Here is a 10,979-nt window from a genome sequence, read left to right on the forward strand (position 1 = left end):
GACTGGAAGAAATTCATATTTGTACACATTCCAGAGAAAGGTGATCCTATGGAATGTGGAAATTATCAAACAATACCTATCACACACAAGTAAAATTTTGTTGAAGATCATTCAAAAGTAGTTGCAGCAGTATATTGAGAGGGAACTGCCAGAAATCCAAGCCGGATTCAGAAGACGACATGGAACAATGGATATCATTACTGATGTTAGATGGATCCTGGCTGAAAGCAGAGAATACCAGAAAGATGTTTACCTGGTGTTTTATTGACTATGCAAAGGCATTCGATTGTATGCACTGTAACAAATTATGGATCACACTGCAAAAAATGGGAATTCCAGAACACTTAATTGTGCCCATAAGGAACCTGTACTTAGAACAAGAGGCAGTCCTTCGAACAGAACAAAGTGATACTGCATGGATTAAAGTCAGGAAAAGTGTGCGTCAGGGTTGTATCTTTTCACCATACTTATTCAATTTGTATACTGAGAAAATAATCCAAGAAACTGGACTATATGAAGAAGAACGCAGCATCAGGAATAGAGGAAGACTCATTAACAACCTGTGAAATGCAGATGACACAATATTGCTTTCAGAAAGCGAAAAGGACTTGAAGCGCTTACTGCTGAAGATCAAAGATCACAGCCCTCACTATGGATTACACCTCAACATAAAGAAAACAAAAATTCTCACAACTGGATTTATAAGCAACATCATGATAATTGGAGCAAAGGTTGACATTTTCAAGGATTTCGTTTCATTTGGATCCACAATCAACACCCATGGAAGCAGCACTCAAGAAATCAAAGGATGTATTGCACTGGGCAAATCTGCTACAAAAGACCTCTTTAAAGTGTTGAAAAGCAAAGATATCACCTTGAAGACTAAGGTGCACCAGACCCAAGCCATGGTGTTTTCAATCACCTCATATGTTTGCGAAAGCTTGACGATGATTAAGGAAGACCGAAGAATTGACACCTTTGAATTATGGTGTTGGCGAAGAATATTGACTATACTATGGACTGCCAAAAGAATGAACAAATCTGTCTTGGAAGAAGTTCAACCAAAGTACTCCCTAGAAGCAAGGATGGTGAGACTATGTCTCACGTACTTTAAACATGTTATCAGGAGGGATCAGCCCCTAGAGAAGGACATCATGCTTAGTCAAGTAGAGAGTCAGCAAAAAAGAGGAAAACTCTCAACGAGATGGATTGACACAGTGACTGCAACAATGGGCTCTAGTATAACGATGATCAGGAAGATGGTGCAGGACCACACAGTGTTTCATTCTGTTGTACTAGGGTCGCTATGAATTGGAACCAACTCAATGGCACCTAACAACATATATGAATGCCATAAATATAATTATATATATGTTTATATATGTGTGTATATATGTACATATGTGTGTGTGTATTTATCATGGTCTTATAATATGTTATAAAAAACTAGTAAATAGGCAAAAAGAGAGTATTCACTAGATTAAAATAGCAGATAATTTTTTCTAATACCAGAAGTCCATACAATCCAGAGATATTTTGCAGAAATATTTTGCAGAGATATTTTGCTGTGTACTGATAGAATGGGATTCCTCTATTCTTAAGTGAGGTCAACTTGTTAGCGCTGAAAAAATTCCCAGACTTCCACCTGAACGTAGTTATTCTTTTTTGTAACAATTCTTTTATTTATCCAGTCCATAGGCAATGCTGGTGTGGTAGAGAATCACTGCCATGTTAGGAATCACCACCAGGATAAGAGCTGCCACCATGTTCCTTTCCTGTCACGAGGTGGCCTCTGAGCGAATGTGGCACAGAATCATCCTTAGTGTTGACACTCATGAAAGAAGGATTAATTAATTCAAATTTAATTATATTTGACTGTTTAAGAAAGTGATTGGAAACTCCAGATAATGATGATAATGATTTTTTTAAGAGCTAATACTTTTGAGTACCTACTATATACCAAACACAGGACAAAGAACTTTACATCAGTTATCTTATGTAGTTCACAATATAAACCTATGATATAAGTACTACCTCTATTTTTCAGTGAGAAGCTTAGCTTTATACAGCTTAGATAAAATGCCCAAATCAAGCAGCCAGTTAGTGACAGACCTGAGATTCCAACTCCTGGATCTTGTGTATTCAGTTTCCATATTTCCAGATCCAGGCTTTTTAACCACTTGAGATCTGGAAATACGGCGACTAGATACACACGATTCTATTATAATACCAACATTTATACAATATTCAGTACTTTCACAATGTGATATGATTATTTTACTAAAAATGTTTCTTCTAATATGAAATAAAGTAATTATTGATCAATTTACAGATACAGTGAAATTAACGGCAGAAAGAGGAATAGCGTAGATCTCATGGCTTCTTATTCTGTGCTCCTCTTTATACACGCAATTCAGTAAAGAAGGTTGAAGTTGAGGGTTATGGTTTGTAATGAATAACATATTTATGGATAAAAGACAAAACTATTACGGAATAGCACCTGCTACAGTTCTTGATCTATCTATCTTCAGCCCATCTCCAGAAGAGGTCTTCTACATAGCACAGTACCCAGCCTAGATGTCATAATGCAGGTCTGTGGGAGGACAAGCAATGGATTGTAGCTAGAGTTTGAGCAATGGCACATAACCCACACACTCTTCTACTTCTGCAACAGCCATAAGCAACAGCGGCTAACCCAGATAGTCCTGGGAAATTTAATCCACAGACAAAAGATTAAAACCCAAAGTTGCATAAGAGTATCAATGACAAATGATTATTGTGTATATTTAATTCTGAGTATTCCCAAATACCATACAATGCCATTAGAAGAACGTAACTTTTGGAAATCTTCCAACTGTTTCCAAAGCTACTTATACAGAAATTTGACCAATGTGGTGTTCAAGATAGAGAGGAGTGGGAAAAACACTGATTTTTTAACTCTGCCAGCTTTACAAATAGCTAGCAGTGCAAAAACTAGTAGACAGCCCATTGAGTTAATTATTTATGTTAAAATAATTAGATTAGTGAGATATTTCTTTATGTGAAAAGTTGATTGATGCAGCTAAGTGGAAGGAAAATCAAGGACCTTAAAGATATCAGAAATTAGAGCAGAAAAAAATTAAATTTATACATTTGGGGAATTGCAAACTTATTGCACATGGGAAATAACATCTGGAATGCAAAAATAGCATCATATATTATAATCATCTGAACACCAGTTTGCATCTATCATGTCAATGAGCATAGCTACGTATGCAAATGATAAGAAGCAAGCAACATTGCTATCAATCCCTTGTAAGCCACTCAAAATATGTGCAAATAAGAGAAATGAATAAAATAATATTTTTTACAGTTGTAAATTAATATTGGCTACAATTTTAAGATATTTTTCACAAAAAGTATTATAATTATAGCAGAAAATTGTTAACATTACCAGAAATTCTATAGCCCTTAACAAAACAACCGTATTTCCTTCCAACCCTTGCCCATATACATACATAATTATATATAATTATTATTAAAGCATAGATAAAATTCTGTATTCTCCTTTATTCATTTAACACAGTGCTTTATTCTGGCATTACATTATTTTAGAGTAGCTAACATTTTTCCAAATAAGGGAATGATTGTGGTAAGAAGAGCAACATTAGTCAGTCTTGTTTTTCTTCTTTTCTCCTCTAAGAGTTATCAGACCATTCTCTCCTGCAAGTTCTACTAGCTTTTCCTTTTTCATTCAGTATCTTTAGGTGCTGGACACATTCCAAATCACTGTTCACTTGCAAAGTCTACACCAAAGACATTCCTTGTAACATCAATTAATATCACTTTACTTAAGGTCCTCATTTCTTTTATCTTCACCGTGCCATTTCAAAAAACACACTGTCAGAATTTTATAAATCAGTCCACATTCATCTGTCATTATTAGGTGCAGTCAAGTTGGCTTCAACTCATAGTGACCCTATGTATAACAGAATATGAAACATTGCCCAGTCCTGTGCCATCCTCACAACAGTAGGTATGTTGAGCCCATTGTTGCAGCTGCCCTATGAATTCATCTCATTGAGGGTCTTCCTCTTTTTCACTGACCCTCTACGTTACCAAGCATGATGTCCTTCTCTAGGGATTGTTTCCTTCTGATAATGTCCAAAGTAAGCAATATGAAATTTCACCACCCTTGCTTCTAAGGAGCATTCTGGCTGTACCTCCTCCAAGACAGATTTGTTCCTTCTTCTGGCAGTCCATGGTATATTCAATATTTTTCGTCAGCACCATAATTCAAAGGCATTAATTCTGCTTCGGTCTTTCATTTTCATTGTCCAGCTTTCACATGTACATGAGGCAACTGAAAATACCAAAGCTTACATCAGGCACACCTTAGTCATCAGGGTGACATCTTTGTTTTTTAAAATTTTAAAGAGGTATTTTACAGCAGATTTGCCCAATGCAATACATCATTTGATTTCTTGACTGCTGCTTCCATGAAAATTGATTGTCCATATTCAACTACAAACTGAAAATATAGGACTATTACCTTATTATCTTTATATTCTTTTTTAGAAGATCAAATTAATGAAAATAGAATCTGAATAAAATGTCCTATGTCATTGTCCTGGAGTTTGATTGCATTAATTCCAAACAGACCCTGACCCCATGACACAAGACCCATCATAAATCATGACCTGCCTCCCCGGCATCTTGAATATTCCCTTTTTCTCCCCTCTAGCCCCTCCCTTTCTCTCCACTGATGTGAAGAAAGGACCTGTGGCCCATGAACATATCCGTACTCTGATTCTCCCTCTAGCGAACAATCCTCTTTTCCTACCAAACTTACAAAAAAAAACAAGACTCAGACACTAGTCGACTCCTGAGGTCTTTATTTCTTTATCCCTTACTCATTTCTTCAACACCCCAATCTGATCTGTTCTCAGCATTCTGCTGACAATCTCCCACAAAGACCACAAACACCAGGTCAGCAAAATGCCAAATAATTGATGTTTTCTCATACCTTATTTGATCTCTTTATATCTGTGGCACTTTTAACCATATCCTCTGAAAATCACTGATCTTTTTGTTTCAAGGCCATTGTATAGATGCCAAGTTTCCTCCAAACACTGTTGAGTGTCCCTTCCTTATTTTGTAAATGTGGTCGTTACTCAAACAAATTTTGGGCATCAATTCTCTTATCTTTTTTTGATATAAGTTATCTTATGCTGAATTGGAGCCCTGGTGGCACAGTGGTTAAGTGCTGACTGCTAATGAGAAGGTTGGCAGTTCAAATCCACCAGCCACTACTTGGAAATCCTTTGGGGCAGTTCTACTCTGTCCTATACGGTCACTATGAATCAGAACTGACTCGACAGCAGTGGGTTTTATTTATTTATTTATTTGGTATCCTGAATTGTTCACTGCAATAGACTCTATCAATCCACATCCCTAGAAGACTGCTCTGGTGACCTCTGGTTCCTTAAGACTTTGTTAAACTTGAGGTTTATTCTATGCTGTCCATGTGGCCTGCCTTTATTCCAGTTACCTCCACTTCCACATTTGAGGATTTGGCAAGGTTTGTCCAGCTCATGCACTTAGGTCCCTTGATGGATTTTCCATATGTACTTGGGATCCCAAGTTAATCATTGCTTTCCTCAATCTGGTCATCTGTGCACTATATATTGCAGATATACTTCATTCACTGTGTTTGACCTCTGGATGGAAACCTTTCTTATTTTACAAGGAAGATGCAGATTATATGTATGTATGTGTATATATTTGTGAGTGTTTGTGTTCAGTGAGAATCTGGGAGGGAAAGCGTAAAATATGTGGGCTCAAATAGCCATTCTGAATTGAAATTCTATCCCTTACTTTTCTACCATTTTTACCTGACACTTGTATTAATTCCATAGTCACTAGATTAGTGTTTCTCAAATCACCTGCATTATAATCCTCCCTGTGGTGTTCATTCAAATGCAGTTTCCTGCATTTGAAACCCATTCCAACTGATACAAAATCTCAGGGGGTAGGGCCCTGGTATCAAGCTTCCCTAGAATATTCTGACAATCTTCCCCAGAAGATTCTGACACACACTAAATCTGCAGAGGCACAGCACCAGACTGTAATTGTGGGCTCTGGTTTGCTGTTATTGTTGTTGTTAGTTGCCATTGAGTCGGCTCCAACTCATGGCGACCTTATGTATAACAGAAAGGAACGCTGCCTGTCCCTGCACCATCTTCCTGATCGTTGGTATGCTTGAGTCCATCAGTGTGGCTATTGTGTAGTGTCTTCCAACCTAGGGAATTCACCTTCTAGCACTATATCAGACAATATTCTGTCGTGATCTCTACGGCTTTCATTGGTAATGTTCAGAAACAGACCACTAGGCTTTCTTCCTAGTCTTAGTCGGGAAGCTCTCCTGAAGCTCATCCACCATGGGTGACACTGCTGGTATTTGAAATACTGGTGGCATAGCTTCCAGCATCATAGCAACACACAAGCCACCCCAGTATGACAAACTGAAAGATGGGGGGGTGGAGATATATGTGTATATATATGTGTGTATATATATATATATTTGTTGTTCTTAGGTGCTGTCAAGTCGGTTCCAACTCATAGCAATCCTGTGTAACACACATATATATGTACACACACACACACACACACACACAAAGAAATATCTCACTAATCTAATTATTTTAACATAAATAATTGACCCAATGGGCTGTCTACTAGTTTTTGCATTGCTAGCTATTTGTAAAGCTGGCAGAATTAAAAAACCAGTGTTTTTCCCACTCCTCTCTATCTAGAACATCACATTGGTCAAATTTCTGTATAAGTAGCTTTGGAAAAAGTTGGAAGAGTTCCAAAAGTTATGTTCTTCTAATGGCATTATATGGTATTTGGGAATACTCAGAATTAAATTTTGTCTCTTTGTTCACTGACACATTCCTAGTATCCTGAAGAGTTTTTAACACATAGTAGGACTCAAAATATGTTGGTTGAATTAATGAATCATTTACATCATCCCCTTCAATGCTCTCCTTATCCTGGCTTCTCTGTCAATGTCCTTATGAGAAACAAGAATTTTATTTATAGCAAAGGGCAATGGTAAGAATTGAATGTCAAAGACCATTCCTCCTAAATAAGAATATAACAGCTATGCTTTTTCCAATCTTGAGCTAAAATCTTAATATCTAAAAGAGCCTAGCCTGACAAAGCAACAGTTTGAGAAAGAGAAATAATTGGGGCATTGTTGTTTTGAGTTAAAGAGGCCTTTGATTATGATTTCACCTCCATTAGCTTCAAAAGATTAGATGTCCAGCTTAATAAAACATCAAGCATGGCCTAAACTGTAATACATATTCAACATTTGTCTAAAATAGTGAATCCTATTTTTCATATCATATAGATATTCTGGTTTTGCTACAAAAAGTTAATAACCTACTATCCCAAATTCATCTGTCATTGAAAAATAAAAACCAAATTTAAACCTGAGGTCAGTAATACAAGTCCTAGGTGCAAAAACAACACCCTAAACAGAAAAGTTTTTTCTACTCTGTAATACTCTTCTTACTTTTCACAGTAGGTAGTAAAAATTATGTAGAATCTTTATTACACAAATATTTTATCTGAGTATTTATTACTTCTACCAAATCCCTGTTCTTTTAGAAAGAAACAGATGGTTTTTAAAAAGTGAAATGGGAATAAACTAACTTGATATCTGCAAGGCAGTCTTCATCTATCAGTAGAACCCCTTTCCCAGCAAGGCAGTTTTGTGGAGTGGGTCACTGAAGTGAATATATTTAAATACTAATCATTAACATCCAGTTCAATGATATTTTTATGGTAGTTTAACTCTGTGCTAAGTGGTAGGGTTGTTGTTGTTGTTAGTTGATGTCAGGTTGATTCCAATTCATTGTGACCCCATGTGTTACAGAGTAGAACTGCTCCATAGGGTTTTCTTGGCTGTAGTCTTAACAGAAACAGATCACCAGGACTTTTTTCCTGCGGTAACACTGGGTGGATTCAAACCTCAAACCTTTCAGCTAGCAGTCTAGCACAAACCATTTGCGCCACCTAGGGACCTTAAGTGGTAGTGTTGGGCTTTGGATTCACAAGGAGGAGGAGCAGTTTTAAGGAGACTTTAGGGAATATTTTTAGTTTAAGTTTTAAAAATTACCTCAGGGCAATAGTTTAAGGGGTTAATCCAGCCTCCATAGCTCCAGAAAGTCTAGAGTCCATGAGAATTTGAAATCTGTTCTGCATTTTCCCCCTTTTGATCAGTATTCTTTTATAGAATCTTTGACCAAAATGTTCAATAATGGTAGCCCGGTACTATCCAGTTCTTTTGGTTTCATAGTTTAGTAAAGAATGTCTGCCTTGAGCACTGTGCTCTTTCAAGATCTATCTATACGGGATTATACTCTCAACAGCAACTGGAAAGATTAGATAGGAAACATAGGGAGCAATGAGTTTATGTTAATGGAGGAAGAACAACTCAGAAAAGGTAGATAAGAATGGTTGCATAACACAAAGAATCTAATCAATGTCACAAATTATACACATAGAAACTGTTGAATTGGTGTGTTTTGCTGTGTATATTCTCAACAACAACAAAATAAGTAAAATTAAATAAAAAAGAGAAGTTAAAAACAAAGATATTTGGTGACTACAACTGTGTACCAGGCATTGTTCTAGGTAGTGCTGACACTGTGATAAGCGAACAAATACATTTCAATAAATTTAAAAAACTAACCATTTATTCACACAAATATATGATTAAAACAACTGATAAGTACAAAAAAGAAGCTGTATAGGGAGCCCTGGTGGTGCAGTGGTTAAGTGTTCAGCTACTAACCAAAAGGTCAGCAGTTTGAATCCACTAGCCACCACTTGGAAACCTTATGGGGCAGTTTTACTCTGTCCTATAGGGTTGCTATGAGTTAGAATTGACTCAACAGCAATGGGTTGGGTTTTTTGGTTTTTATGAGAGCATATAGCAGGGAGTCCTGACCTAATCTAGCAGTTCAGAGTAGTCTTCACGGTAATTCACTTTTCTAAGACTGGAAGGATAAAGAGGGGTTCACTAAGTAAAGGGTAAGGGGAGGTAGAAGCATGTGTCCCTGGTTGAGATAACTGCATGAGCAAAGGCCGTGAGACAAGAGGGAGCAGTTAAGTGTTGCAGGCACCGAAAGGAAAGTCAGCCTGGCTGGAGGGAGCTCAGAGAATGAAGCAAAGGAAGGTCCAGGATAAGGCTAAAAGGAAACTAGAGACAGGGTGTGAGTCTGATGATAAAGGACCTGGAAGACTATACTCAGAAGACATTAATAGTCTTTCTCTTAATAACAATGGAAAACGATTAACACGTTTTAAGGTAGGGGTGTGTGGTGAGTGATAAGGTTAGGTTTGTGTTTTGAAAAGATGACTCTGCAGTGTACAGAATAGATTGGATGGGGGCGGGGGCAGCAGAGAAGAATGGAAATGGATCAAGGCAGCTATTGCTGTGGTTCAGGAAAGAGATGCCAATTTAGATAGGCTGGCTCTGGCAAAAAAGAAGCAAAAAGATGGATTCAGCATGTAACTAGGAGGTAAAATTTCTAGGCTTTAGTGACAGAATGCATATAGCAATTAAGGAATGGGACAAAGTTAAAGAATTGGATGGATGGTGCTCTCATAAGGTGCAGAGGCAAAAAAACAAGCCATGGTGAGGCAACAAATGAGGGAAGAACTTGATTTTGATTTTGGACATTTGAATCTGAAGTGTCTCTGAAACACCCATGGGAGACACTGAAAAAGCAGAAGGATATATAGGTCTGGACCCCAGAGGACACACAAGGACTGAATAGACAAATTAGTGAGTCTTTGGTATATAAATGATAACTGAAGTCAGAGGCATGAATAAGATCACCTAAAGAAAAAGTACAGAGTAAGAAAAAAAGAGGATCTAGGATTGAACTTGAGAAACTCACAACACTTAATGGCTAGGTAGAAATTAAGAGAGAGACAGAAGAGAAGCCAGAGATGAACAAGGAAAACCAAGAGAGAGTTGGATAATTGAAGCCAAGGAAGAGATGCTATGAGGGAAGAAATATGCCCAACTAGTAAGGTTGGGAAAGGCTTCACTGGTTACCTGGCAGTTGGAAGGTGTTTGGTATAACAAACATTAAGCCTCTGAGATTAGAATAATTTACTCAAAACTACGATCCTTGGAGATATATCAACCAAGAAGTCCACTGAATTATATTGTCCAAAAGAAATAGGCTTGTAATATAATTATAATGTGGATTTGTTCTAGAAATAAATGAATTTGGATATGACACACTTTTACTTGACCTTAAGCAGAGTGTTACAGAAAGTCAGCAAAACTCCCTCCCTCTTCCCTGAGCCCACATCTAGACTACTTTTCCCAAGAGTAGATGTGTGAATGTAAGGTGAGTGGAAACAATATACACCACTTCTGGGCCTGCGCATTGAAAACATCTCTGGTTTCCCCATTCACCTGCAGATGAGAAAGAAGTCTGAAGTCTGGGAAGAGAATGAAGCCATAAGATGGAAGAAACCCAGGTGTATGAATGACCAGGTGGAAGGCTGCCACTTACCAGAAACATCAACCGACTTTGAATGAATGAAAAATAAACTTCTATTGTTTTAGCTACTGCAATTTGAATATTTACCTGTTATAGCGGTTTGTCTTAATTACTCTAATTGATACACTGAGACTGGCTACTTTGGAAGCTACTCAGACGGGCAGCATTTATCTCACAGCCCACAATCATCTTTCATCCCTTCTGGATTCTCTAGTGAACCATATTTCAATGCTATGGACAAAATGCTCAAAGCCAAAGGGAAATTAAATTGCTATTGAGCATTTCTTTAAATCTGAAAGGGACAGACTAATTTACAGGTTTATATACATATATTGGAGCCCTCGCAGCACAGTGGTTAAGAACATGACTGCTAACTGAAAGGTTGGCAATTCGAATCCACCAGCT

This window comes from Trichechus manatus, unplaced genomic scaffold (genome assembly GCF_000243295.1).
Source record: "Trichechus manatus latirostris isolate Lorelei unplaced genomic scaffold, TriManLat1.0 scaffold00074, whole genome shotgun sequence".
In the NCBI taxonomy this organism is placed as follows: domain Eukaryota; kingdom Metazoa; phylum Chordata; class Mammalia; order Sirenia; family Trichechidae; genus Trichechus; species Trichechus manatus.